The sequence below is a fragment of the Theropithecus gelada genome, chromosome 20, assembly GCF_003255815.1.
Source record: "Theropithecus gelada isolate Dixy chromosome 20, Tgel_1.0, whole genome shotgun sequence".
Classification (NCBI taxonomy): Eukaryota; Metazoa; Chordata; class Mammalia; order Primates; family Cercopithecidae; genus Theropithecus; species Theropithecus gelada.
Window position 1 is genome coordinate 3701931 of NC_037688.1, and position 26955 is coordinate 3728885.

At 40.9% G+C, this 26955-nt stretch overlaps 1 pseudogene; it reads left to right on the top strand.

The window, feature by feature from the left end:
- The window catches only part of LOC112614676, a 26930-nt pseudogene extending 945 nt beyond the window's left edge, over positions 1–25985 (top strand).
- The last annotated feature ends 970 nt before the right edge of the window (positions 25986–26955 follow it).

Sequence of the window (26955 nt, forward strand, 5' to 3'; positions counted from 1 at the left end):
TTTTTGAGACGGAGTCTGGCTCTGTCGCCCAGGCTGGAGTGCAGTGGCGCGATCTCGGCTCACTGCAAGCTCCGCCTCCCGGGCTTACGCCATTCTCCTGCCTCAGCCTCCCGAGTAGCTGGGACCACAGGCGCCCGCCATCTCGCCCGGCTAGTTTTTTGTATTTTTTAGTAGAGACGGGGTTTCACCGTGTTCGCCAGGATGGTCTCGATCTCCTGACCTCGTGATCCGCCCGTCTCGGCCTCCCAAAGTGCTGGGATTACAGGCTTGAGCCACCGCGCCCGGCCTCCAAGCGGCACTCTTAAAACAGGAGAAATGCCCATCCCAGGGCTGTGGCCACAGAGGTTGGGGCCCATGGGTCGTTTGGGAGATTTAGGGTGAGTGATTCAACAGGGAAGGGGGACCCACACAAAGCAGCAGCCAGTTTGTGGAGGAAGGTAAATCCCATCCCCACAAGATGAGTCTTCAGTGATGCATAAATGCCAGCCACATGTAATGCCTGGGAGGCAGCTGTCTCCTTCATCTGAAAAGCCTGATCAGGGCCATGATTTTCCACGGCAGCTTCAAGGCAGGAGGATATTAGAAGCCATGGAGAGCATAAGATGAGAATGAGCAGAGGCTGGGCCCAGGCACATCCCCAGCTCAGGACTGGTGTAAGGAGATGGAACCGGAGAGGGAGGGACAGGGGTGTTGCATTGGTCAGGGAACAGGAGGAGGGAGGGTGCAGTGGCGTGGGGTGCTGCTAAGTCACACACATCAGGGCTGGAGAAGATCCTTGGGCTGGGCCCTAACACTGGCATTGGTGACCCTGGGGAGAGTGCTTTGGGCAATATGCTGAGGTGGCAGCCATGCTGTGGTGCGCGGAGGAGAAGCAGATGGGAAGGGAGGGCTCAGGATGTGGGAAGGACACTGCAGGGGTGTCAAGGGTGGGGTGGGACTCTGGGGCAGAGACTCAGGAGGGCATGCAGACACTGTTCCATAAAGCACATGTCCCCCGAGGGGGAGAGAGGTGGACTGCCTTCCCTCACCAACTAAGCCCATCTGACTCAGCTCTATCCTTGTCACCCCCAGAGCCACCATCAGTCATGCTTTTGAACAGGGACTGCCCAGAGAACTCAAAGGAGGCTGGGGCAGACAAGTCACTCAGAAAAGGTAGACTGGATGAGGTCAAGTTGGGAGATAAGACCCCAGGACAGGAAGTCACTGTCATTCAGAACATGGGCTTTTCTATGAAGACCCTGGCCTTCAGCATAGAGCCCTTCTCTCACAAGTGAGGTGGAGGAAGGGATGCTGGAGACCAGGCCTGAGTCTGCTGGGGAGGATGAGGCTAAAATACCCAGTCTTACCCATGATCCTTCTGACCCCACATCAAAGGCAGGAAGCTGAGAGTCCTGTGCCTTGCCCAGGGTCATTCAGCCAGTGTGCTGGACCTGGGAATGGGGTCCAGACTTAGGTCACTGCCCCACTGCTAGAGGACAGCTACCATCTGGACCTGCCAGGCCTGTTTGGGGAAAGGAGTGGGAGTGGCTGGCTGGTGGGATAGGGGTCCCAGGACTCCCCAGACTCTTGCTCTTTGCCTTCAGGGAAGTCACCTTTCTCTGGGCCATGACTTCACCATCTGCCAGAGGGGAGGTGGTGTTGGGTGGTCTCCAAGGGCAGAGCCAGCCCAGAGGTCTTGCATGCTTTTAACTCAAAGGGGAACCAGATGAAGACCTCTCATATCCTCTGTGTCTCCAGGGTTGGGCCTTGGAGCTCCTCTAATGGAAGGTGAAAGCCATTTTGCCTGGGGCCATGAGTACTGGGCTAGGGAGGAGACAAGGCTGTTCTTTTCCTTCCCTTTGTTCTTCCATGTCCCCCTACTCTGCTCAGGGGTTACACTTGGCCTCAGGAGTAGCCAGCTGGGCCAGGCTCCATCCAGCACACACACACGAGCAGGTGGGCATGGTGTGAACCTCCAGGACCTGGAATGTAAGCCAAAAAGTGGGAAACTGAGTATGTTGGGCATTGATTCTTGGGATCTGGGTATTTTGCGCTGGGGACAAGGGAGCATGTCCTTTCTCCCTGCCAGATGGCCTCTTCCTCAAGGTACTAGGGACCTTATCACTGGCAGAAATCTTCCCCCAGGAGATGAAGCAGGAGATCCACCAGGCATTCATGGGCCACAGAGTCCGGTGTCATTACACCTGCTTCTTGCTGCACCCAGAGTACAACACACTGGAGCACTTCTCAGTTCCGCACAGTGTCCAGGAGCTGCAGGAGGGCTCAGTGCTGTGCAAGGTGGCGGTTGGTCTGGAAGTTGGGTGGCCTGCTCAGGGAGGGCTCCTGGAGGTCCCTGCCCTGCTGGGGTCTCTGTGTCACACATGAGTACGTGGGGGCAGGATTGGAGCACAGCTCTGCCTCTCAGGCCATCACACCTGCACCTTCCAAATTCATGACCCACGGGTTAAAAAACAGTCCTGATGCTAAAAATATCAGGGAGTACCAAGCCAGGCTGGAAATCAGCCTGATGGAATTCTGTAAGGACAAATGACAAGTCACCTAAGAAAACCAAAAAGCCCTGCAGCTCCTGGTGCAGAAGTCAGCCTGATCCAGCACCGTCAGCGGGTTTGGTGAGACTGCATTGGTTGTAAACTCTGCTCTTACCGGAGTCAGGTTTTTGAGGAAGAAGCGACTCAGGATCCCAGGTTCTCTCTGCTTGTTAAGAGCAGTTGTGGAAAAGGTCTGTAGTTCAACAGCACACACAATTGATCATAGATCCTCTCTCCTCCCCCTAAATAACTGCCATTCCAATTCCCACAAAACACATGCAGGGGCAGTGCTCAAGCTGGGGACCCTGGGAAGTCTTCAGGCCACCGCTGCATGGGGGGCTGCCCCAGGAGAGCAGGGCGAGGGTGTGGAGGCCCTGAAGCTCTGACGGCCCTGCCCACCTGAGACACGGGCCCACACAGAGGAGGTGGCCTTGTGGGCTTCCCAAGGCCTGGGTGTCCTCCGAAGGCATTTGAGAGAAGGATCTTTGCAAACAACATCCCTGCTCACCTGCAGGCAGATGTGTGTGTGTGTGTGTGTGTGTGTGTAAAGCAGGATTTCAGTGTTCATGGTGGAATTTGAAAATAAAAGCCTAAAGCTGAAAATTGAAGCACTCATGATAACACACCTGAACACTCTGCTCTGTGCTAGGTGGTTGTTCCATAGTGCGGGGCCCTGGGAACAACCCACTTCCCGACAGAGCCCTGTACTCTGTGTGAGGCCCACATCCAAGTGGACCACGGTGGAGACCTGCACAAGAGCACAAACCTGGACCTATCTGATGCCTCCAACAGGGCTGAGGGTAGCTTTTTGTCCTTCCTGAGCATGTTCACTGGGGGTGATGTGGGAGGTGAACGAGGCACTGGGGCTGGGAATCGGACAGAAGAGCAGGGAGCATGGAGGCCAGGGACTGACGAAGGGGCTGAGGACCAGGGCTTCCCACTGGAGTGGTGTGGGGAGGTGCCAAGTCCAGGACCACATTTGGGGAGAAAGACAGCTGGCCCTGAATGTCCTCATCTTGTGCTGAACAGTGGCCTTGGGGCCCTCAGAAGGGCTTGAAGATGGAGCCCCTCGGTGGCACACCACCTGAGTACATCCATCCATCCACAGAGCCAGGAGCAGCCATGGTGTCCCCTGCAGTCCCAGAACTGTGACTGGAACGTAGGACTGCCAGGGGGAGCAAGAAAGAGGCTCTTTGGTGGGGTGGAGGGCCACACTCCAGGACTCCTGGTGCATTCGCCCTGGGCCATTCCTGCATCCCTTACAGTGCTTGAAAGTGCTCACCATAAGCAGCCAAAATCCACCTTCTGAAGATTGCAGGAGGCACGGAAACCTCACCTGCTTGTTTGTGATCATGGCTGAGGACCTGCAAGGCTGCATCACCGCATACACACCGGGCTTTCACCTGAATCAGTGAGTCCCTGCCAGCCAGCCATGACTCCCTGATAAGTCATCGGTTCTGGGTCTGTAGGCAGACACGCAGCCATCTGCTCAGTGACCACCCTCTCCTTGTAGTTCCATGGTTTACCTTGGAACCTTGTAGGACACCTTATACCTTTTGGACACCTTGTAGTTCCTCTCACTGCAACCCCAAACCTACCAGCGCCGCTTCCAAAGCCTTCCCTAGTGGAGCTACTTAACCGTATCAGCGGGACCTGCAGAAACCACTTTACAGGAATGCAGAAGAAAAGGTGGTGCCTGTGTCATTTCTGCCGTGCCTTGTCTCATGCACATGGAGGAATGGGATGCACCGGCCAGCCTGAACTCCAGGGCATCCACCAAAGAAACTGTCCCCAGCCCCTGGTGCCTGAGTCCCCCTCTAGGGAGTCATCAGTCAGCATGGGAGAGGGCAGCCTTGGCAGAGGAGCTCATTTGCTTCTGTCTGACTTCAGGGCAGTGTCTCAGGGTGCAGAGAACCCAGAGGAGGGAGGCCTCGGAGCAGAAGGGGCCCAAGGCAGGGCACTGAGCTTCGTGGGCTACCCCATCTCCCCATCCCCTGCCTGTCACAGTGTCCAGAGTAATGGCCCCCTTGTCCTAGATGTGCAGCTGGATGACCCCCAGAGAGAACACACCATGGACTGTGTGTGCACAAAGGACACCTCCACCTCGAGACTGGGCTGCAAGGAGCACATTTCTGGACAGGGGCCTGGGGCCTGGCCCTGTGTTCACCAGGCACCCGCTTCCTTCCTGGGTGCCGGATGGTTCTGTTCACACTCCTGTAGGCTCCATACTGGGCTGATCGTTAGGGCATCTGGGCCTGTCCATGGGGAGGTGCAAGAAAACACATTACAGAGGAAGTCCCAAGCACAGGCGAGCCCATGTCTCCCTCCGTCACTCCCCTCCACACCTGGGCCTGGAGTGAGACGTTCCAGATAATGAGAAAGTTGCTCCCCAAGGATCTACTTGAGCCACTTCTTCAAAACAGGCCATATTGAAGGTACCCACAGCCCCTGGTGAGTGACTGGCAGCCTCAGACCCAACTGCCACCTGCTGCCGGGTTAGCCTGTGGAGGGGGGAAGTGAGGGAAGCTGGCACAGGCCCAGCCCTCTCAGCTGCCCTGAAGGCTAGTCAGGGTCCCCTGCAAGGCCTTCTAGCCTTCTGCTTCCTGGAAGGCCACCTCAGTGCCTTCTTCTGGCCTGTCTGAGTCTCTGGGAGGAGAGGGCTCAATTTCCCACTGGGCAGAGTGCCCAGGGCCATCCAGCCTCCTGCCCTCCGCTGACCATCATGGGGCCCACACCTGGGCCCATCTGCCCAGCCATGGTTCTTTAAGGGCAGGATTTCATTTGCATCGGACATTTGGCTTGCTGGTGTTTAAAAGTTACTAGTGATGTTGCTAAGAGAAATGAGGAAAAAGTGTTGCTCAGTAAAACTCTCATAACCTTACTTCCTAGAGATGATGATGGAAGAAGTAGGAGCTGGAATTTCTTGGGTTCTGACTTTATCAGGGATGGTGCAGCTGATTTCTACACATAATATTTTATAATCTTTTGAACACCTTGTAAATGTCAACACTTTTATTGTTACTGTTTTTGTTGTTACTCAGGGATGAGGAAACTGAGTCTGAGAGGTTCCTGCCCACGCCCACCTGGCACACAGCTGCTGCACCCCAAACCTGCTCCAGCCCTCATTCGTCACTAAGGGCTGCTGTCTCCTTGTGTTCAGTTTTTTCAAAATATGAAAAGTCCTTTTCTAAATATGAAGAGACTGAGGCTAAGGTCCCTGGGTTGCCAAGGCAGGCCTGGTTGCCTCCACCATCGAGGTGAACTTGGCCAGGTAGATACAGCCTGAGGCTCCTGCGAGTGGAATTCCAACAAAAGTCCCAAAGGGACAATTATCTTTACATAGGATGCCAGCAGAGAATTTTGCTACACTGGAGGAAAGAAAAGGAGACCGTGAGGAATATGGTCATGATCTCCACACTGTCTTCAAGAATGGCAAGGTGACAAAAGGCTACTCAACTGATGAAGTAAAAAAAATGCACAGGTGAATACTGAACTGGAAGCAGCATCTCATTAGGCTTTGTTTTATGACTGGGTGCGTGTTGCGTGTGTGTGTGTGTAATACATGTTTATTGTACAGATGTGTGGGGTTTCTTTGTGTTTTATGATACACTCCAGCCAAATTATCTGTTGGTTTATGGACATACTGCCCTTTCATTTTTTTCCCCAATGTTTAGGTGATCTCAAATTAGGAAATGCCCTTAACCATGTAAAAGATTAGTGCTAAAGTAAGCTTTTTAGGGCCCTATGCCAATAGATAGTCATTCAATCTGGTATTGATCTTTTCACAAATAACAGCACTGGGAAACTTTTATATATAACTGACATATATAACTTTTATATATAATTGTTTCACATAAAACAGATTTGCATAAAATTTTCATGATTGCTTTATTTTTATATTTAACTTGTATTTTTGTACAAACTAGATTGTGTAAGATATATTTAAAGTTTCAGTAATTTAACAGTCCTTCCAACATTTCATGATTTTTATGAGCACAGACTTTCAAGAAAATAGTTGAAAATAAATTACATTGCCTTTTGTCCATTAATCAGCAAACAAAACATGGCCTTAACAAAGTTGTTTATGTTATTGTACAATTTGAAAATTATATCAGGACATACCCTATAGAATTACTAACAGCAGTGGCCCTTGTAGAATATATATTAATCATTCCACATTAAAGAAAATAATGATTCTTACGGAATGTCTAGGCACTTTACAGTGATTATATATCATGGTCATTGTACTGTATCAGTGGTATGCCAAATTTGAAAGGCCTGTACTGCAATTTTGTATGTCAGAGATTGCCTGTGGCTCTAATAGGCACCTCAAGATTTTTTTTTTTTTTTTGAGACGGAGTCTCGCTCTGTTGCCCAGGCTGGAGTGCAGTGGCCGGATCTCAGCTCACTGCAAGCTCCGCCTCCCAGGTTCACGCCATTCTCCAGCCTCAGCCTCCCGAGTAGCTGGGACTACAGGCGCCCGCCACCTCGCCCGGCTAGTTTTTTGTATTTCTTAATAGAGACGGGGTTTCACCGTGTTAGCCAGGATGGTCTCGATCTCCTGACCTCGTGATCCGCCCGTCTCGGCCTCCCAAAGTGCTGGGATTACAGGCTTGAGCCACCGCGCCCGGCCAAGATTTTTAGGAGATAATGTGTTCAGAGAGAATTTCTGCTTCCACTATAGAATATATACATAAATGTAAAATACTGACAAAAGTGGAAGTAGTGTATTTTAAAGTAATTACACTTCTGAATTTATTTTTCATATTCCTTTTTTTATTTTTTTTGTTTTTTGAGACGGAGTCTCGCTCTTACCCAGGCTGGAGTACAGTGGCATGATCTGGGCTCACTGCAAGCTCCGCCTCCTGGGTTCACACCATTCTCCTGCCTCAGCCTCCTGAGAAGCTGGGATTACAGGCGCTCGCCACAACGCCCAGCTAATTTTTTATATTTTTAGTAGAGACAGGGTTTCACTGTCTTAGCCAGGATGGTCTCGATCTCCTGACCTCGTGATCCGCCCACCTCGGCCTCCCAAAGTGCTGGGATTACAGGCGTGAGCCACCGCGCCTGGCCTATTTTTCATATTCTATAGTTGGTGTGACTTAAATGAATTACCAGAGTGGGTACTGAGTGTACTTATTTTAAATGTTTTGATTCTATTATATTTTTATTATCTTTAAAAATTAAATTGGGCCGGGCGCGGTGGCTCACGCCTGTAATCCCAGCACTTTGGGAGGCCGAGGCGGGCGGATCACGAGGTCAGGAGATCGAGACCATCCTGGCTAACATGGTGAAACCCCGTCTCTACTAAAAATGCAAAAAATTAGCCGGGCGAGGCGGCGGGCGCCTGTAGTCCCAGCTACTCGGGAGGCTGAGGCAGGAGAATGGCGTGAACCCGGGAGGTGGAGCTTGCACTGAGCCGAGATCGCGCCACTGCACTCCAGCCTGGGCGACTAAGCGAGACTCTGTCTCAAAAAAAAAAAAAAAAAAAAAATTAAATTGGATATTAAATTGTATGGACACTATTTATTAATTTTAAACAGAATCCCCTCAATAAATAATACCTAAGCACATTCTTAAATAAAGAAAATTATCTCCAATGAAAAGCATGACATGTGTTTCAATAGAAGAATCTTAACTAAAACAGAAAATTGGCTCAATTCAAAGTGCTTGACATCAAAATGTTCTAGAGTGATTAGCTAGATTCTGAATCTGAATCAGACATTGCATCTGACTAGAGACTAGTTTCTTTCAAATGATTCTTTTATATATGCAGAGCTATTCTGAGGCAGTAGTTGGCCCGAAGGTCAAATTTGGATTTTTTTTTTTTTAATAAGTGCAGTCTGTCTACAGCTGCTTTCCCACTACACCAGCCAAAGGTAAACAGCTGCAATAGAAGCCGAATGAGATTCACAAAGACCAAAATGTTTATTATCTGGCCCTTTACAAACAATCACACAAAATTTTCCTGATCTCTGTTCTAAGAAATGGAGTGTGCCTTGCATTTAAAGGGAAATGTTTTCTAGGGAAGGGAGGAGGCTAAATAATTGATACGGAATTTTCTCTTTTGTCCTTTTTTTCTCATTTAAGCATCTGATACTGGAACACTGATTTAGAAACGTTTTAACATGACATTAAATGAGAAATTTAAAAATTGAAAACCCATAAATCATCTGTTTCAAATAGCTACATGAAGAAATGTTTTATCACTAGAATAATGTAATTAGAAGTGAGTTATCAGTGAGTTATCTTCATTAAATGTTTTTTCTAAGTGATATTAGAAAGAATATATTTTTCAGATGATTCTCTATAAACACTTAGTGAGAACAATAAGCATTATTCACTTTTAGTAAGAGTCTTCTGCAATCCATGGTAAAATTTTAAAATAATTTTAAAATGATTTTTAATGTATTTGAGTAAACATAAGTAGTATTTTAAAAAACATTTTTTTTTAAAATGTGCTAAGGGGTGTGTACAGAATCAAAATAAACTATTACCAATAATAGTTTTGATAATCACCCGTAATTTTGTATTTAAACCATTTTAACATTGAAATTATACTACAGATAGTATTCTCTATGTTCTGTGAATTTCACCAGCTGCAGAATAGAGTTTCATGTTGAAACTTGCAGTGAAAAAAGCTATCCATTTGTTCACCACAAATCAGGAGATGGAGATTAATTCTACTGGCTCTTAGTCACTTGGAATGGATTAATTCTAACTTTCTGTCACTAAGCACTTGGTATTCGGCCATCTTCATTCTGAGCACCAAATGGTTAACATGAATGTCAAATAGAACTCTGCTGTGTGTCAGCCTTAAATCAGCCTAACTCTTCCAGACAAAAACAAATGGCATTTATGGATTTAAGTCATTAGATTTTCAATTCACATTAATTAATCCTCCTTGATTCACTATATCATCAAGTATTTATATTTTAAATTGGAGGTAGAATTTCTGTGTTAAGACTCTTATTTGTGCCCTATAATTAAAGTAAAATGGCTTTTGTGAGTATCCCTTATTTTCCCTTCTTAAATTGTTATCAAACAATTTTTATAATGAAATTAATCTTGGAAAATTAGAAAAATGACAAGGTATTCATTGTTCTGTTTGCCGTAATTTGAAACTCACACTTAAGCATTTTGTAGTTTTACATTCCCTTTTAACCCATTCAGTGGAGAATGTCAGTTTTTTCCCCAAGTTGTGTGTTAAGTCTATTCTAATATGTACTTAACATCAAGTTATAAACATGTAATAAAATTTTTACATGTTTTTTACATAAAATAAAATTACTTTATTTTATGGAAATAAAGTTTAAAAAAATCTTGGTTGGAATACCATATGCAGTGAGTTTTATCTCAGTAGAAAGGTAAACAGATACAGAGCCGGCAGGAAAAATTAGAGAGACAGAGAACCTAGAGGACTCCATATGTTAACTCTATAGTTGTGAGTTTTAAAAATAATGACCATTTAGACCTACATTTTTTTCTGATGTAATTTTGCCTATTAATTTAAAAAAGTGCCAAAGAATGCATCATAATATGTAATCATCAGGAGTTCAGGAAAACCTTCTATGCCTTAATGATTGAGAATCACATTCTGTTTCTTATTAATAGCTAGAGAGCAAAGAAAATCCTATAAATCTTGTAAGAAAATACTAGGAGTTTAGACTAGTGTTTTCAATAGTGACAACTACTTTACTAGTGCCATTTTTTTGAAACAAGCAAGGGGAAAAAGTCAAACCAATTCACAGGAAACCAGGATTAAAGTGTTCACAAAAATATGTAAATCAAGCAAAATATTAAACTAGGTGTGCAAACCAGAAAATAAATGCTTCACAGACAGAAGGTAGGTTTGGCACAAAACAAGAGTGCTCAATCCAGAAACATATTTGTCTTGACAGCAGAAAGGACTTACCAGAATAGACAAAAGCCCTTTTATTATCCTAGGAGGGATAGACGGTCTTTTATTAAAGTAGCCTTATTCAAACCAGATCCCAACAATGTCAAAAATCCTGTATCAAAGTAACAGATCCTTAACCTGAGGGAAGACTCACCAGGGCAGACTCACCAGGGCAGAAATGGTGACTTATAGGAGCAGAACACTCAGTGGTGCAAAGTGAGGACTGCGTACATGCTCTGAGAATCACCAATTCCTTCCCATAGCAAACTCTTCAGGTCCCATTTATGACACCATATGTGTAAACCTAAACAGCAAACACACAAAGACTCTCTAAAGTAAAAGACATTTTCTTGGGAATAAATTATAGTAATGAGGATGTAAATGTCATAGTAAATAGTACATATTAATGGTCAGTGATCTCATAAACTAGTTCCTTAGTTTGTCTAAGAATAGATTGAAATGCAGATGATAAGTAGTCTAGGGGAAAAGAGAGGCTTTAGAGACTGGTTTCGGCTATACCTATCACAAGATTTCGATTGGTCAGATGGCTTTGTCTGGGCTGGATTCAGAGTGTGTTAGCAGAACACAGCCATGAACTACCACTGCAAGTTTCTTTGATGCCAGCCTACTACAAGAATGTTGAGTCAGTTTCTGAGAGGCAATTCTTTGTATACATACTGTTCTCCTTTGTCAGTCTTATTCTGTTAACTTCAGTGATGGGGCATGGCTCTGCGTGCAGCAGCTGTTAATAATTGGTAAATGGGTCTGAAGTATAGAGCTGGATTGATCCTTTTGTGACAGTCTTGGAGAAGGACTATGGCTAGAACTATAGAAGTAACATATTTGCTACAAGAATGTGCTTGAGACGTCAGTGGCATTTTTTATTTTTTCAGCCTACAACATAGCAGTCCCCTCAGGATGAGCAGGAGAAGCTCTTGGATGAAGCCATACAGGCTGTGAAGGTCCAGTCATTCCAAATGAAGAGATGCCTGGTAAGAATGGAAATGTGGGAGGCACGGTTGCAGTTCGTGTGTTCCTAAGGAAGCATGTGCAGTGTTTTCTAGAGTTAGTTGGCACCGCTATTTCTGGTAAATCTAATCTTCACTGTCCACCAGCGTGTATCTTCAGTCTCATGTCCCTCAAGCACTGTGTGGAGCAATTTCAACAAAGAGCCCTGTTTACTCACATATATATTTATGGTTTGGGATTGTCTGTCTTCCCTACTAGAATACATGCTTCCCTACTAGAATACAAGAGACCCTTCCTTTTATTTACGCATTACTGTAATATTACCACACCAGTGTCTGACCAGAATTACTAGCCTCCTTGGTTCTATACCTCAGACCTGAGGAGTACTTAGCATATAATAGGTACTCTGTGAATATTTGTTGAATGAATGGATTTAGATGCTTTGCAATTGAATTATTCAGGTTTTTTATAAATATCTTGAAAACGTTCTTTCCTGAATAGATATTTTTATTGTAGAAGCTAGCTTAAAAATTATACTTAAAACTTATTTATATATTTTCATATTCTAAAGGATAAAGTAAGCGATAATCTGTGTAGATACTGTAGATTCTGTGGATTAAAATGTAAGGAATTGAGCCAAATTAGTTGGTACTTTAAGCTATAAATTACCGTGATGAAGATGATGCTGTCTTATCTTTGTAAAATGTCTTACTATGTTTTCCAAAGCATAATAATATGCTCTGGTGTCTTTTATTGGTTTCATTCCCAACAAATTGGGAATGAAAAATAAATGTCTTGGAATGGAGGTGATGGGTTTGCTATTGCTCGCTTCTTTCTCTTCCTGTATATGGATAGTGTTTCCTCTGTCTCACTGAATTGCTTGTATTTCTGAGTTAAGTGGAACATACGGGCATTGTGAAGGTTTGAAAAATGCAAGAGGAAAGCAAACTTACATGGATAGTCATTTCAGACAGCTCTGAAGAGTCTTTAACCCATGACAAAGCCATGTCAGGATAGTATCTTGCTTCACCTGAATCAGTATGCCAGTTCTCTTGATTGCAGGTAAAACGTGATGAAAGGAGCTAGTTTACTAGTCTCTATAGGTTGAACAGATGAGCCTTGTATTAAGAAGCTTGCAGTCCTAGCTATGTAAGTCTTACTAAGAGTCATGCATCTTTTTCTTTTTAGTAGAGACGGCAAGGTGAAATGATCTAAAGTTGATTTTTTTTTTGTAATGTGGTTAAAATCAGGTAAGTGTTGTATACTTTTAAAACTATGTAACAAGTCCTTGATGTAAAGAGTTTGTATAACCAAGATAAATGTTCATTTAAATGAAGCATTCTCATCTATTCTCTTGGTATTTCTGTAGGACAAAAACAAGTTTATGGATGCTCTGAAACATGCTTCTAATGTGCTTGGTGAACTCTGGACTTCTCTGTTATCACCAAAGAGCTACTATGAACTTTGTATCTTTTGAATGTTGAAGAGCAAACATTTGGACCATACCTTTTTCTTGATAAGGCTAATTTTGTTTGTTCTGTATGAAGTTTGTCTGGAGTTACCTTATTCTTCGTTATCTGAGTCACATGGCACTCCTTCTCCACACAGATGTGCTAAGTGAGAAAAGCACTTGGAGTCTACTCCTTTCCTATGCTTCAGCATCTTTAAGTGTGTTGTCGGTGCATCTCAATTTTCAGACCCTTGGTGAGGACATTCAGGCTATGACGCAGTTGGTTCTTTAATGCTTAGATGTTGTTACGCAGCAGCCTCAAACGGACAGGAATTTAACCATTTGCCATTTCAAAACCTATTCACAGTCTGACAGGTAACCATTGTATTTACTGCTTTGTTTCACCACACATGCTTTAAAATACTTAAAGTCAGAAAAGTCTAGCTAAAATTCTGTCTTCACTTGAATACTCTCTTAAAGGACTAAAACTGAAGATGTCTGCCCAGTAGTTAATAATGACTCCAATAGTTAATAATGACTCCAACAAGTTTCAAAGTTTTGCTTAGGTTGACTTATCTTTTAGTCCTTAATCATAATTAAAAGATATGACCATTTCTGATGAACTGCACTACTTGGAGGTCTGCCTGACAGATGAGTTTGCTAATGGAAGGAAAGTGGCAGATCTCTGTGAACTTGTACAGTGTGCTGGAAACGTTATCCCAAGCCTGTGAGTAATTACAAATCGAGGACTTTTGTGTCTGTATTTCCCACTTTATGTTATGTCCTTTATGATTATCAGTTTAAAAAATGTTTTAAGGGTAATTTCTTAACAAATTAGGACCAACATTTTGGTAGATACTCTCTTATTTGTTTTAGAGTAACTAGATTTATGTTTTTGGAGATATTTGAGGAATTTTGGAAATAGAAAAATGGACGTGCTTGCTATTTTGTTTAACGTCCCGACTGTTAGAAAAATTAATATGACAATTATTCTCTTCCTAATATGTTTAAAGGTAATATCTATCTTGCATATATACAGTATAAGTCTGTGTGTGTGTGTGCATGTGTATGTATGTAGTTTTTATAGAGGTCAGTCAGTGGTTATCTTTTAAATCAGATATTTTCCTTATCATGCAGGAGAAAACAACATGGTTCCTGTCTTGTTTATTTAATGTTTTCTTCAATGTGTTTGGAAATAATCAAATTCTTAATTTGAATATTTTATTTCTAATCAGCATTTCTTCATACTTCTCGTAGTAACCTTTTGGTCACAGTTGGAGTTGTATATGTCAAGTCATTTCCTCAGTCCAGGAAGGACATTTTGAAAGATTTGGTAGAAATGTGCCATGGTGTGCAGCATCCCTTGAGGGGTCTGATTCTTTGAAATTACCTTCTTCAGTGTGCCAGAAATATCTTCCCTGATGAAGGAGAGCCAACAGAATAAGTGATTTTCTTTCTTGATTTTTTTGCCATATTTATGTCATTGTAGAATATATAAAAGTGTGGAAACATGTACAGAAATAAAGTATGAATAATTCTTCCACCCAGTCAGCCATTTAGGTGGCATTTGTATAGAGATTTCCTTTGTGATATAGAAGTCCTCAGTATATGTGGTATGATCTAAAATGTACTCATGCCAATTTTATCTTTGGATTATTAGGATCTGCTTTTTAATGTAATGTAATTGAGCATTTTTCTACTACATTAAATATTCTTTGAAAATACAACTTTTGGAAGGGGGTTATATTTGGAAATTGAATTTGTAATGATATAATTAAGTGCGAGCCAGCTGGATTTCATAATTGTTCCTTTAATGTCTATCAGTTTTTATAATTTATAGACTGCTAGTTACCTTGGAATATAAGTGATTTGAATTATCTGTTACAAGTTAGCTATTAACTCCAGAAAAGAAAAACTAAAAGCCATTCAGAGACACTCCTGTCTCTTGTGTAATCAGTATTCTAGCATCAAAGTCTACTGTTCTTTTATCCCACAGCAGGGGCAGGTGGTCAGCCAACTGTGGTCCTCAGTGGGTGAGCTGTTCTCATGACGAGTCCCCAGATTAAAGAACTTCATTCCTTTTTAAAAGAGTTTATTCATTTATTTTCTTTCTTTGATTTTTAATCCTTTTTCAGTTTGCCCCAACAGATTTTGGTTTTTTCTTTTTAATATTTTCATTTATTCCTAAGGTGTACAATTCAATGGTTTTTAATATATTTGCATCAATTTTTTTAAACAGTACAGAAAAGATAAAAAATTTAACTATGTAGAGAAATTGATGAAGTTATTTCCTGTATTACATTTTGACTGTCCATTTTGAGCATTTAATTAGGCAATCAGTAAAAATGTTTGGAAGCTACTGACGTCTCCATCCTAGGAGATGTGGAAAAATAAAGCAGGAAATCCATAGTCTCTTCCCTCACAAAGCTTACATTCCAATTAAAAACAAATTATTCAACAGTAAAATGATGCAGTTAGCAGTACATCCTAAGGATTAATTTTTTTAGCCTTTTGTTTTTGTTTTTGGTTTGTAGGGATGGGGTCTCATTATGTTGCCCAGGCCGTTTTAAACTCCTGGCCTAAAGTGATCTTCCTGCCTTGGCCTCCCAAAGCATTGGGATTACAGACATGAGCCACCATGCCCATCCTTCTAGCCTTTTTGAATTAAGGAAACTGCCACAAGAGCAAGTCCAGTTGGCCCAGGATAGGGAGTTGGGGAAAGTAATTTGTCCTTTAAATTTATACTGTCCTCTCCAGGTACTTTTTTCCCTAGAGTCTGTTCACTTTGAAATTTAACACTAAGCCCGTGAAGTTGAAAGTGATTTTTTATAAAGCATTGGTGTACTACAGAGATAAGTAGGAAATGCACAGAGGAGAGGGATAGTAGTAAGTTGGTTCTGTAAACACTGTGTAAAGACTTTTCTGTTTCTTCCCAGCGAAGAAACAATTGGCGATATCAGTGATTCCATGGAGTTTGTACTGCTTAACTTTGCAGAAATGAACAAGCTCTGGGTGCGAATGCAGCATCAGGGACATAGCCGAGATAGAGAAAAAAGAGAATGAGAAAGACAAGAACTGAGAATTTTAGTGGGAACAAATGTGCGCCTCAGTCAGTTGGAAGCTGTAAATGTGGAACGTTACGAACAGGTTTATATCTTTTTGTTACCTCTTCTTATGTTCTGAGATAAAATGAAATCTGATTTTTAAAATCAGAATATTTTTGTCATATAATATTACATTGAAAAAATCTTAAAATGGCTTTTACTGAAGAAGATTTAAATAAATGGAAAGATATATATGCAATGTTTGTGGATTGGAAGACGGAATATTGTCAAGATAGCATTTTAAAAAAAAATTGATCTCAGTCAATGTAATCTCAGTCAAAACCCCAGCAGACTCATGAAGAAATAAAGAACCTGGAACAGCTACAAAAATTTGAAAAGGAAGAACAAAGTTGAAAGATCCAAACAACCCGAATTCATGATTTAAAGCTACAGTGAGAGCCTGTGTGGTATTGGTGAAAAGGATAGACACACAAATCAGTGGAGGGGAATAAAACAGGGAATGGCGAACTTTACCTGTGAGGGACCAGATAATAAATGGTTTTTTACTTTGCAAGACTTACACTGTACAACAAGCTTCTCCAACCTGCGGCCCAGGGCAGCTTGGAACGTGGCCCAACACAACTTTGAAAACTTTAAAACATGAGATTTTTTGCTTTTTTTTTTTTAAAAGCTCATCAGCTATTATTAGTGTATTTTATGTGTGGTCCAAGACAATTCTTCTAATTCTTCTTCAAGCCAAATGATTGGACAACGCTGGTCTACAACTACTAACACTACAGATATGGTGCAAAAGCAGCCACAGACAATATGGAAGTGAACGGGCTTGGCTGTGTTCCAGTAAAACTTTATTTGTAAAAACAAGCAGCCGCTCAGTTTACCGATCTCTGACTAGACAATCCATAATAGACCCAGATATTTATGATCAGTTATTTTTTATAAAAGTACACAGGTAACCTTTTCAGCAAATGATTCTGGAACAATTGGATGTTTATATGCAAACAACAAAAAACCCTGAACCTTGACCCATCCCTCATACTGTATAGAAAAAACACAATAATCGATCAGAGACCTAAATATAGAACCTAAAACTGTTAGAAGAAAACACAGAGGAAATCTTTATGACCTAGGATTAGACAAAGATTTCTGAGGATACACAAAAAAGCACAAGCCATGGAGAAAAAAACTCACTTTTGAGAGGCCAAGGCAGATGGATCACTTGAGTCGAGGAGTTTGAGACAAGCCTGGGTGCCATAGGAAGACCCCATCTCTACAAAAATTACCAAAATTAGCTGGGCATGGTGGAATGTACCTGTAGTCCCAGCTACTCAGGAGGCTTGAGGTGGCAGGATGGCTTGAGCCCAGGAGGTGGATGTTGCATTAAGTGGAGAGTGTCCTGCTGCACTCCAGCCTGGGCAACAGAACAAGACCTTGTCTCAAAAAAATACCTTTTAAAGTTTAGAAGTGAAGTCTTGGTGAGAAAAACCTCAAATACATTGTTCAAGTTAGTAGTTCAAATGTGTTACTAGCTCAAGATTTTGAAAACAGACTTTAACTCTTACGTGTGTGTGTGTGTGTGTTTTCTCTTTTATATTGTTTTGACTGGCATATTGGAGAAGTTGTAAACTGTAGGGATGCTTTGGCTAAAGAATATCTCATGGAGTGTATTATTCAGGTAGGTGGGAACATTTATCATTTTTTAAAGGACCTTTTTTTTATCTTTTCTTAAATTTAATTGTTTTGAAAACATTTTGAAGGAATAGGAAATAAGCTTTCCTGAATAAAGAATTTTCCTTGCTGGGTGTGGTAACTCACACTTGTAATCCCAGCACTTTGGGAATTCAAAGTGAGAGGATTTCTTGAGGCCAGGAGTTCAAAACCAGCCTGGGCAACATAGCAAGATGCCATTTCTATAAAAACTTGAAATCATTTTTTAATGCTTCTTTTTTTTCATGCAATCTTGCTTCTTCAAAAATAATTTAAAAACAGGGATTTTCTGTTTCTGACTTATAACTTGGTCTTTGTATCAATGTGGTTTGTTTTCCTCCAAACCGTAGGAATGAGTCATCTGAGTTTTCTTGGTCTCCGTTGCTTTAGTTTAATTGCAGGTGCACTTTGTGTATTGGAATATTTCTGTCTGAGCTTGTGTTTAGTAGAGAGGTTCAGAAGTAATGTGTTTGAATTTAGTTGTATAAGATTACAGTGTTTTTTCCCCACAAATGTGAACTTTACCATATGTGAGTTCAGAATATTATGTGAAATACTTTTACTTGTATTGATCATTTGATTCTCAGGTTTTCCCTGATGAATTTCACCTCCAGACTTAGAATCCTTTCCTTCGGGCCTGTGCTGAGTTACACCAGAATGTAAATATAAAAAACATAATCATTGCTTTAATTGACAGGTAAGACCTTCCAGCACTGGAGGATACATGCTCGGACTTGGGAATAATGAATTTTAAACATTTTTTGAATTATTTGTTTCTGTAACATCTTTATCAAAACAATGATCTTAATTTAATTATACTATAAATAATGTAGCTTTGTGAGTATGAGTACTAGGTACATGCCTCGGTTAGACATGAAAGAGGCTTAACTGAAATGTGCAGGAGACATGAAGATAATGAACATATTTATTCTGTGCATTTAATTGACATTTAAAGACATTGTACAGACTTATTTTTTAAATTGTACACATTCAAAGATCACATTGAAGAACAAAATTTTGTTTTTTACCATATCTTGCAGTGGGAACTCATTTGATTTAGAGTAGCCATAAGATACAGATGACTGAAAATGTTCAAGTAATCACTCTATCATCACATTTTCTTAAAGAAAAAATTTTAAGTATCAAATAAGTTTAGTACATCCACTTTAAATTTTATTTTTTTAGATTTTTTTTTTTTTCAGACAGAGTCTCACTCCATCACCCAAGCTAGAGTACGGTGGCGCTATCTCGGCTCGCTGTAACCTCCAACTCCAGGGTTCAAGTGATTCTAGTGTCTCAGCCTCCAGAGTAACTGGGATTACAGACATGCACCACCATGCCCGGCTAAGTTTTGTATTTTTAGCAGAGACGGGGTTTTGCCAGGTTGGCCAGGCTGATCTCAAACTCCTGAGCTCAAATGATCCACCTGCCTCAGCTTCCCAAAGTGCGGGGATTGCAGACGTGAGCCACCGCGCTTGGTCAATGGGAGACTTTTTTGCAGCCGTGTTGTGTAGTAGTACAGAATGTCTGTCCCACTACTTGTAAGCATTGTCATGAAACCAGAAACCTAAGTGAAGATTTGTCTCTGCAGACACATTTTGTATGTTTTTTAAAAAACTAAGTAATTAGGTTTAAAGTCTGAGAATTTAGATTACAAAATTTTCCAAATTATCAGCTCAATCCTGGGCAGCAAAAATCCCATACTAATTGGGCCCACTCTTAAAGGAAGCTAGCAACTGGATTTTCCTGTGTTGCCTGTAATGTTACTTACCCATCTCTGTCAGTAGTGATGCTTCTGGGCATAACAAAATGTGGATGTAGTTGTGACTCCAACAAACAGATAATGATAATGAAGCAGACATTATTTTGAGTAATTTAAGATGTGGGAAATAAAAGTTAATTTTATGAATTTTAGACTTAGTTGTATTTCAAACTTTAAGTAGTAAAAATGCAGTATCTTAAAATAGTCTATGTGCTCTTATTTTTTAAAGATTATTTATTTAAATCATGGTTGTTGAATATATTTGTTACTTTAATGCATTTCTGTCCATATCTACTTAATTATGCTTCAAAGAGTTTGAGAGAATTATCTTGTTGAAAATCTACTTAGTATGGTATGAAATATGAATGCTGATGTAAAAAGGTTTCATTGGCAAAACTGTTTAGTTAAAAATGAATTGAGGAGGCTGGGTGCAGTGGCTCACATCCATAATCCCAGCACTCTGGGAGGCCAAGGAGGGAGGCTTGCTTGAGTCCAGTTCAATACCATGCTGGGCAACATGGCAAAATGCCATCACTACAGAAAACATAGAAATTAGCTGGGCGTGGTGGCACATGCTCTTAGCCCCAGCTACTCAGGATGCTGAGGTGGGAGGATAGCTTGAGTCCAACGGGTGAAGGTTTCCTTGAGCGGAGAGTGCATGACTGCACTCCAGCCTGGGCGAGAGAGGGAGATCTTGTCTCAAAACATTGAGGGACTGATCGACTTAAAAATCTTTTGGGCTCATACAAAATATAGAAAAGTAATAAAGAATAAGATGTCATCCATGATCTCACTATCCAAACCCTATATCTTTTAAAATAAAGGGTTTTTGGTTTTTTTTAGATTAGCTTTATTTGCTCACTGTGAAGATAGACCTGGAATCCAAGGGGATATTAAACTTTTTGATGTACTTTCACAACAGGGGGCTACAGTGATACAAGTTTCTGTAGGTTTCTCCTAAGTTCTCAAAACTTCGAAACTTCTCTGCCTTCCTTTTACAATTGTTTAAAATAAATTGTATGGTTTACTAAACATTCCGGTCTAGACAAGACATGCCTTTGGAGGATGTTGTATCTTTACGTGTCTCTCTCATTAATCTTGCCAAGAAATATTACCCTGATCGTGTGGACTATGTTGATAAAGTTCTAGAAACAACAGTGGAGATATTCAATAAGCTCAACCTTGAACAGTAAGTTACATTTTTGTAAAAATCCTCATAAAGACATTTTTGTCCTAGATTTGCTTTTCTTTCTCAATTGTTTTTTAAACTGCTGGCGTTGGTCTTGTTTTAATCATGCATTAAGATTGTCATGCTTAGCACTACTAGGGGCAGAAAGTAGTGACCAATTACTTGGTTGTGTATATTAATGAAATTGTGGTACCTATGGACCATATGAAGTCTTCAGGGACTGGTGTCTCCAATTTGGATCTCTTTCTGTGTATCAGGGGCATCCAATCTTTTGGCTTCCCTGGGCTGCATTGGTAGAAGCATTTTCTTGGGCCACACGTAAAATACACTAACACTAGCAATAGCTGATGAGGTTTAAAAAAATCGCAAAAAAACTCATAATGTTTTAAGAAAGTTTACAAAATTGTGTTGGGCTACATTCAAAGCCATGCTGGGCTGCATGCGGCCTGTGGGCTGCGGGTTGGACAAGCTTGCTGCACTGAGTATGAAATGAGTTCTTATGAATGAGTTGGTTCTTAAACTGGTAAGGAAATTTTGTCAGGTAGTATTTATTTCCATAATTGGTATTTCCCTACGAATGAATACATGGTGAAAAATGAGGGGCGTATGTATATTAAAGGTGCAGAATTAAATGTTTAAATATCTTTTCTATTTTGTCCTTTGATTTTGATACCTTCAAAGAACGTATCAACAGTACTGTTTCCAACTTGAAACCTCCTCAGCTGTTCTATCCTAGGCCTATGGCGTCCTCTAGTGGCCACTGTGGGCGGCTCTGATCCCGTTACCCTCCCCAGCAGTTCCCTTCCTGCCCCATTCCCCATTGCTCTGGACTTGGGTTAAGCCAGGCCCGCCTCCCCCGCCCATATTCTTCAGAATTTTACCTCATGTAATCTCCCTCCTTTCTATCTCCTTTCTAGTGGTTTACCTGCATCAAGAAATTTTCTTCTTTTCTCCCCCCCTTTGTATTACCTTTTTTCTTTCAGTCATTTTTGGTTTTATGTGTGTGTGAACTGAAAACAAGTCCAGATACGGAATAAGTGTGAGAGAAAATTAAATGATGTGCCAGGTGTGGGGGTTTGCACCTGTAATCCCAGCTATTCAGGAGACTGGGTTGGGAGAATCACTTGAGCCCAGGAGTTTGGGAACAGCTTGGGCAACATAGCAAGACCCCATCTCTAATAAAAAATAAAATTAAAAATTAAAAAATTTTAAATAAAAAAAACTAAGTGATGTATTTATATCTTTCCACCCAAGTGAATTTTAAAGTAAAAATAGAGAAAATAATTAGAAATAACTACCTCTAATGAGGTTGTAATAAATGTCCCAATATGCCTCAATATCTACAGAATGATTTTACTAACCACTACCTAAAAGTCAGTCAGCCTGCTTTTCCTTAATCACCAACATCTGACGCAGAAGAAATAGTTTATATATTTTTCTATTGTGTCGAATTGCTGCTTTTGCATGGATTTTCTTCCTACTTGTTTTCATCATGAATATACAATACTTGTTGGCTGCCCCCTGGGAACCAAACTACCACTTAAAATACTTCCCTTAGAAATGTCATCGAATTCTAGACAGTCATCTTAACTCCAGCTATACCATCTGTTCATGAGTTGGAAACTGTATCTAGTTTTGTATCAACAGAAAAATAATAGATGAATATATATTTGTGATTAGATAAGCATTTTTATCCTCTTGAAAGGAGGTTGTTATACTCTGCTGGTGGTATGATTCACCTGACCCATTTCCTTTAAAGTGTAATGAAAAATTTCAAATTCTTATGGAACAAGTGTTATTTGTGCATAGAGAACTAAAGTTAATTTTATTCATTAAGACTTCTGTTTTTCTTTTTGTAGTGTTGCTACCAGCAGTGCAGTTTCAAAGGAACTCACCAGACTTTTGAAAATGCCAGTTGACACTTAACAATATTTTAACAGTCTTGAAATTAAAATATTTTCATTCACTCTTTGAGTACTTTGACTATGAGTCCAGAAAGAGCATGAGTTGTTATGTGCTTAGTAATGTTCTGGATTATAACACAGAAATTGTCTCTCAAGACCAGGTAAGAGAATACCTACATACTATTTTAGGGAACCAGTGTTACAATTTTAGACTATGGACCTAGATACCTGAGATGGGAGGGTAGGGTAATTCAATACTAAAGAAAATTTACAAGTAACTTATTCATTATATAAATTAGAAAATGGGAGATGTATAAAGAATTATAAAACATTTATAATTCCACCAGATAGAGAATAACCACTGTTAATTAACATTTCGTACATATCTGTCCAGACTTTTGTCTGTATATGTGTGTATGACATACATGTGTATCGACTTTCTATCCAAAAAATGAATATCTTGTTGATACTGTACTGTAACTTTATAAGTGGAAACATTTTTGACAGTGGCTTTATATGCCAATGGTTTCACGTCAGTGAGTTTCTTGCGCCTCGCATGTTACAGGTGGATTCCATAATGAATTTGGTATCCACATTGATTCAAGATCAGCCAGATCAGCCTGTAGAAGACCCTGATCCAGGAGACTTTGCTGATGAGCAGAGCCTTGTGGGCTCTTCATTCATCTGTGGCGCTCTGACGACCCTGACCAGCAGGACTTGGTATGAGTTTACTCTTACTATAACCCTGTATCAGCTCCTCATGAAATCACATGTTGAAGTGCTTAAAATGGTTTAATTCACCTTCTGGTCTTAAATGGTTTTGAAGGAATTGCAACTGAATTAAAGATTCACTTGAACCGGGGAGGCGGAGGTTGCAGTGAGCTGAGATTGTGCCATTGCACTCCAGCCTGGGCAACAGAGCGAGACTCCATCTCAAAAAATATAACAATAAAATAAAAAATAAAAAGAAAAGATTCATGACATCCATGGGCTTTTACTTTATATATAAACACATAATTGTTTGTAAACTTCTGGAGCATGTGAGTAACAATTCAGTTGCTCCAATTTCTTTTGAAGACTGAGAATTACAAAAACTCTGTCTTCTTTTACCTGAGTGCCCATAATTATCCCATGTTCATTTTTTTCTGAACTGTGTATTGCTTATAATAAACTTTATAAGAAATACAATTCTCATATTTAATTTTACTTTTCCAAATTGGCAAGTATAAGTTATATTTGTCACATTGAGTTTTTGTTTTTTGATGAAAGATTTAAAAATTCATTTTACCTTTTTCTTAACTTTTTTTCTGATAAAGAACAATCACATGAGATTCTCTATTATTAGTCCACAGGAAATCTTTGTGAAATGGATAAAACATGTTGTCTGAGTAGGGGTATCAGTGACCGATACTAGGTAATTTATTTTAGTGAAGGGTTAGCACGGTTGGCTGCTTAATTATTGTTTGGGCAAAGTAGTTTAACCATTCTTGGATGCATAAGGCTGTTAGGCTGCTATGATGAAAAAGACATTTGCCTGAGGACGTCCTGTCTCATCTCCTTCTGTTGACTTCCTTCATTGTAACTGACACTCCTGTACTTCTTCATAATCAGTGTGAAACAAGAGGCTGACTGCTGTTGGTAGTGTGATGGTCTTTGTCTTGGCTTAGTGACAAACATTCCAGGACTGTGGTGTTGTGCACTGTGAGCTATGTGATCTGTACAGAGTGACTGTCTGAGTATGTTAACTGATTCCCTTATGTTTCCGTGTGAGATTGTGTGTGTCTGTGTGTTTTCATTTTCTATTGCATACCAAATGTAGTAGTTAGAAAGTATGCCTTTTGGTTGGGCGTGGTGGCTCACACCTATAATCCCAGCACTTTGGGAGGCCGAGGTGGGTGGATCACCTGAGATCAGGAGTTTGAGACCAGCGTGGCCAACATGGTGAAACCCCCTCTCTACTAAAAATGCAAAAAGTTTGCCGGGCATGGTGGTGGGTGCCTGTAATCCCAACTGCTTGGGAGACTGAGGGAGGAGAATCACTTGAACCTGGGAGGTGGAGGTTACAGTGAGTGGATATCACACCACTGCACTGCCGCCTGGGCAACAAGAGTGAAACTCTGTCTCAAAAAAAAAAAAAGAAAGAAAGAAAGAAAATATGCCTTCTGCATGTGGCTGATTGGTTATTCCCATGTATAGAGATCTTTAATGACAGGGTCATTAGCTCTGACTACCCCTAGGGGAAATGTATTCTCTTATTCATCTACCGTATCATTGAATTTCACAAAACCTGAATGTCATTGTGTCACACATATTAAAAATAGTTTATGAACTCTGTGTTTTCCTTGTAATTTTTCTGAATTGGCTATACATTGTGCCATTTCAGAAAAAAATCCAACAAAAACACAGAATTCATAGAATATTTCACAAGTGGCTCTTTTAAAGTATATTAGCATTTTCCTTCATTTAAACGATCTTTTTTTTTTGAATGAGGAGATGTGTTGTACCAGTAATATGCATATAGTTGTTTTGTATCATAGTAATAGTTAATATTACTGAGCACATGCCTTGTGCTAAGTAGTCGTGAGACTTCACATGCGTCGTTTGATCTTCCCAGCAACACTAGGAGTTTACAGAAACTTGTGGCTAAGAGAAGGTAAATAATTTGCCCAAGGCCACACATGTAGTATTAGCATCTACTTTTAAATGTGAGTCTGTGAGTCTATCTTCACAGCTTTCTTTTCTTTTCTTTTCTTTTTTGTTGAGATGGAATCTTGCTCTGTCACCCAGGCTGGAGTGCAGTGGTATGATCCCAGTTTACTGCAACCTCCGTCTCCTGGGTTCAAGCAATTCTACTGCCTCAGCCTCCTGAGTAGCTGAGATTACAGGTGTGTGCCACCACGCACAGCTACGTTTTGTATTTTCAGTAGAGACAGGGTGTCCCTATGTTGGCCAGGCTGGTCTCAAACTCCAGACCTCAACTGATCTGTCCACTTTTGGTCTCCCAAAGTGCTGGGATTACAGACATGGGTCACCACACCTGGGCCAGAGCCTACATTCTTTATCAATGCAGCATACTTTGCACATGTGTGTATGAAAATATATTTAAACATATCTTTGCTTCTAACTTGCTACCTTGGGCAGGTTATACAACCTCTTTGAAACTCACGCTTCCCCATTTGTGAAATGGGATTGTATCTGTCTCTGGGTTGTTGTGACAACTTGAGGAGATAAGATATATGTAAATTGCCTACCATAAAGTATGGTACATTGTATATGTTCACAAAATGTTAGCAATGATGATTGGAGCCCACATTTATTTCACAAATGATTAATCATAGTTTGGAAATTTTTTTTTTCTTTAACGCTTTTGGGTCAGATTTTGAACACGGCACGAAAACATTTTGGAGCTGCTGGAAATCAGCGGATTCGTTTCACACTGCCACCTTTGGTATTTGCAGCTTACCAGCAAGCTTTCTGATACAAAGAGAATTCTAAAGTGGTGAGTTTACTTTAAGTATTTAAGTACTTTTTTCCTTTTTTAATCACTCTGAGTGTGTGTGTGTTTTATATTATAAAAAATTTCAAACATACAAAAATAGACAATGATATAATAAAATCCCACTTTCAGTAACTCTATTTGTTACTTATCCTGTGCTAAGTGTTCCTAACGGTGATGTTGGGGGATCACATACTAACTGAGGGATCACATCAAAAGCACTTAGAAATGCAAGACTAAGCAGTGTGAATTTATGCTGAAACTCTTTCCTAAGTTCTAATTCAGGTTAGCTTTAAAACCTAAGGAGAGGGCCTAGCATTGCAGTCATTTCTCTCTAAAGGCATATAATTGAATAATATCCTGAGTTGTGGGCAACTTTTTATGAGCTTTCTTCTTCCTCAAACCAGAAGCATGGCTTGAGTCTTCATGGTGTAGTTTTGAAGAAAATACCTCAAGCTCATGTACCTGAAAGTTGGAAAGTCAGGTTTATGTTAAGGAACAATCTCAGTAACTTAATTTTGTTTGTTTGTTTGTTTGTTTGTTTGTTTTGAGATAGGGTCTCATTCTGTCACCCAGGCTGGAGTGCAGTGGCTCAGTCTTGGCTCACTGCAAGCTCTACCTCCTGCATTCAAGCAATTCTCGTGTGTCAGCCTCCTAAGTAGCTGGGTTTACAGGTGTGCACCACCACGCTCAGCTAATTTTTGTAGTTTTAGTAGAGAGAGTGTCTTGCCACGTTGACCAGATGGTCTCGAACTTGTGGCCTCAAGTGATCCTCCTGCCTCAGCCTCCCAAAGTGCTAGGATTGTAGGTGTGAGCCCCCATACCAGGCCTCAGTGGGGACTTAATTTTCTCATAACAGAGAAAAAAGATGTATTCCGTAGACCTACCAGCATGAAACAGCAGCTTTTGGCCAATTTTTATTAGGCCAGCTTATCATTCACTCTTTACCAGCATTTATGGATAGGAATCTGTGAATATAACAATAAAA